The 4,139-nt window shown below is 43.9% G+C and overlaps 1 protein-coding gene across 1 annotated transcript in view; it reads left to right on the top strand.

Moving 5' to 3' along the window:
* Positions 1 to 485: 485 nt before the first annotated feature.
* LOC108626244 (synaptogenesis protein syg-2) overlaps positions 486 to 4,139 on the top strand; it is a 59,463-nt gene continuing 55,809 nt past the window's right edge. Inside the window, exon 1 of the mRNA XM_018026825.2 lies at positions 486 to 720. The gene's annotated coding sequence lies outside the window, so the exon portion shown is untranslated. The remainder of the gene's footprint in view (positions 721 to 4,139) is intronic.

Genomic DNA, 4,139 nt, shown 5'->3' with positions numbered 1-4,139 from the left:
AACGATTTCTCTTCGGAATATTCCGGTCTGCCGAGCTCTCTTAAGCGTCCCAGCGGGTGTTCATCGGGCAGTTGTCGTTTGCCAGGTAGCGTCGCGTCAAAAGAGCGTACGTATTATACATACCTAGCGCAGGTACAGGTGACGATAGGCGTCACGGGGCGATCGAGAATGGAAATACGAGATCCGTCGTGACGCGGGCGAGAAGAGGGTGAGCCTTGGGTGCACCGGGTGCTGGGCGAGATGAGGCGCGGCGCGGGGTCGAGGCGTGGCGAGGCTAGGCGAGGCGAGACGAGGCGAGTCGAAGCGAGAACCGGAGGGATACCGTGAAACGTGCCGGATGATTTGAGAGGGCCGGTCGCCTCGCCGGCTAGCGCGAAACCCAAGGGCTGAAAAGCGTCCCGGGAGTGGGGCACGGCGAGGAGCGTCGCGACGCTTCTCGGTGGCGGCGCCGGGAACTAAAACTCCGGGCGGCGCGACGCGCCAGTATTCAGCCCGCGATCGTCGGGAGCGTACGTGCGCTTTCTTTCAGGTTCGCTGCCACGTACCGTACGTACTTTGTTCGATGTTTCCTGTTCCGGCTGAACGGCTGTACACGAGCGCGATTTATACGCACGGCATTGGTGAACGATCGCGAGGGCACGAGCGAACCGCCCCTACGTTTTAAAAACTGTTCACGCCCGTTTACGAAAGTGGATTTTTCTCAACGACACCCGTATACCGGTGAGACGACGTAATTGAAGATTATAATTAGTGATTAGAGTGGAATGTAGACGTTACGCTGTTCGAGATTGCGAGCTCTTCTTCTCTCTTTTTTAAATTCTGTTCAGATCTCGTTTCACGTCTTATTACAGTAGACATTTCCCTTTATTGGAAATACTCTGATATTTCTGCTTTTTTATGTCGATGGAGCGAACCGCGATAAAACGAGTCGCCCGCTGTTTTTTATCATTCGCTTCAGTCGTTTTCTTTTTTTTTTTTGAAGGGAGATTTCGATGGAATAAGGATGATTTAGTTTTCTCGATATAATCGAACATCGCGGTTTTAAATCGAGGATCGTAACTGTATTACGGGATTCTATCGTTGAAACGAACGTTTTATGTTTTTTTACGCATGATGTATCTCTCTTTTTATTCTTTTTATACCAATCTGTTCCCTTACGATTATTCTTCATTCGCTCCGATATACATAGAAATGTACAAAGAGGGATTCCTCGTTGTGTAGCACAAAAGAGTATTCTTCTTGTTTTCAACTATTTCGGTAACCGAGGAATTCCTGCAATTTTGAATTCAAAAATTCGCCAAAATCTGTCTACGTCCTAAATTCTCCGCCACTTATCCATTGGCGTTTCGAACATGCTTGGCATTTAATAAAATGAGGCATCTCTTGTTTATGCAAACGAAATTCAACGGGATGCAGAAATTTCATACATGTCTAGTTGTTTTATAGATATCATTATTTTTCCATATATTTATAATAGACTTCAGCGAAAGAAGATTGATGAGATCGATATTTATCGATTCGTCTTATATCGTAGATAGAATTATAAATTTAAAAAAATTAGGGAATCATTGGTAATGATTAAAGATTTAATCTGCCTCAATGACGACGGTTTATCATTTTGTCAGTAGATCGTTGCACATAAAGGAGGTACCGACAATAGCCGTCCTCTTTGCTCGTTTTACTCCACGGCGAACTTTTATTTTCGTTTCATCGAAATCAAAGAACCACGAGCATACGTGACCTCGGTTACACCGTAGCTGAACCGACATCCCGCCACCCCCTCTTGGGCCATCGCATCGCCGTGATTTCATTCTCGCAAGAATCTTATTCGTAGGTCGAATCCGTCGCGTAGAGATTGGTAACAGGTCCGTTGCCGCGGCTTAACGAGTTGAACGAGTTTTTTCTCTGTCGACCGTTCGGTAATTGGGGATCCAGTGGCACACAGAATTTCCACCGACACGATACTTTTATCGATGAATTAATCCGTATTGATTCGAGTGGCGGAACCAAAAAAAAGAGGGAAAAACTGTGTTTTTTCGGCATACGAGTCGATGACACTGACAAGTGTTTTCCAAACGCATCGCGAGCCCCTAAATTTCCATGGACCATAACACGCCACCGATCTCTATCTTCACGCGTACGAACAAATCTTTGTCAAACTATCCGTTATTCAAGACGTTATCTTCCTATCCAGAGATTTTTAGTTCTATCAATTTGTTATAAATATTCCGGGCCGATACGCGTGGGAGATGCGTTCCTATCGCCTTGAACCGTATAAATCGCGCGCGATCAAACGCGGCGACAAAACCGATAAATAAACTTGAAGTGTACGAGGCGAAACTAGAAAAGGAGAGACCGATCGCCAATATTATAATACGGATCTATTTTAAATACGGCGAATTCATTTGAATCATAGAGTACTGTAGAGAGTTACAATCTCAATATCTGCGTACACAGTACGTTTGATATCGAAAAATCTGTTAACGAGTGTAATTGATGTCGCTTTTGTGTATTTATGCATCCATAAAAGTGATTTTATTCAGCTTGAAAATCCGCGATATAGTGCTCGATTATATTGCGCAATGATTCGTTTTATCCACTACCGAAACAGATATCTACAGTTTGTCAAATAATTCTAATAGTACCTCGCGTAATTGGTCGATTACCCGAATCCAAATACAATAATAAAAAATCTTTCTCAAATTTTATTCGCAAATTATGATTTTTACTACCATCTCATTTTTCTTGTAACTCTCGGATGCGGAACGTGATCCACCGTGAATTTTGTGGACGCAAACAAGTACGCTTAAAAAAGTTACGATTTGGTTATTCGAAGCTCGACGAAATTCAGCACAGTTTTTTCCGCATCTTTCCTCGCCGTTATCGGTTAATGAATTGTTGATATGAAGCTCGCAATTATACAAGCGTGATAAGCAAATATTGTATTACGGGATAACGAAAAATAATTGTTTTCTTTCAATCAGCCGCGATATGCTGGCGAGGCATTTAGATTGTTTAACTTTTTTGCCCGACGAATTATTAACACAGACGGTAGAGATTCGTCCTGGCCGGCTGATCGTGCACACTTTCGGCCGCCAATTAAGAATTAACATCAGTAACGATTCGTCAACAAATTTTAAATTGTACGACCCGACGGGTCGCGTTAATTGGAGCATTCAAGTTTCGCCAGTTTTATAATAGAATGTTTTATGAAACGCTATGCAAATGTCCGGCGCGCATTGTTGAAGTTGAGAAACTACTGAAAGCTTAATTATTGTTCAGCTAGCCCCCACGGTTATTTGTATGATAATTTATAGTTGTACTGGTAACGCGGATAATATATCGCAAAAATTATTGATTACCCCTCCCCGCGGTATCGGCACAATTTACGTATTAGATACCGCGTTCGTCAAATGCGGAGTTGATTAAATTGTAAATTCGTGTGCGCCTACCGAAGAACCCGGTGATCTCATTCGGAAGAACGGCGTAGGGTCAAATAATAACGAACGATCCAGCGAATTTCGATGAGGTTAACGATATCAGTTAAACCTACGGGCGAAATTCGAACCGGTAAATCCGACGCCGACGCGAAGCGTACAAACGCTGGCTGGTTAATAAGTTGTTAGAAGTGATGTTTCTCTCTTCGTTAAATAACCTGGACAACGTCGGTACAGCGCGACGAGCCAAGTCCCCCTGGGCCGTCGGCCGTATTAGCAAATTCGATTCGGTGCGGTAACTTCCACCAGTGGAGCACCACCGTCCGGCAAGGGGTAATGCGGACGAGGCGAGCGGTGGTGTGGACGTTTAATAAACTTTTTCGCATCCGTGAAAGTGACCCCGCGGCTCTCTGTTCACGCTCGTTGACGGTTCCCGCCATCAACGTCACGCGAGACAACGAGCTTTCGCGCGTTTCCATTTCCGCCCGCCGATTTTTAACGCGTTCTTCATTTCTTAAATGTACGTCGCCTGCTCATATCTTAAGGATGTACTGGCTATACAGTCAATCCCAAAAGTTTGTGTACCTTAGAAAAACGCATTTTCGATAATTAAAAAGAAATCAGACGTCTGAATAATAATGCTAATAATAAATAGCTGCGTGCTAAAAAGTATAGAAGGAAATATCCAATTAAGTATTGACG

This window comes from Ceratina calcarata, unplaced genomic scaffold (assembly GCF_001652005.2).
Source record: "Ceratina calcarata isolate Rehan_Ccalc_2016 unplaced genomic scaffold, ASM165200v1 scaffold39.2, whole genome shotgun sequence".
NCBI lineage: Eukaryota > Metazoa > Arthropoda > Insecta > Hymenoptera > Apidae > Ceratina > Ceratina calcarata.
The sequence above is the reverse complement of the archived record's forward strand: the minus strand, read 5'-3'. Positions and strand labels throughout refer to the sequence as shown.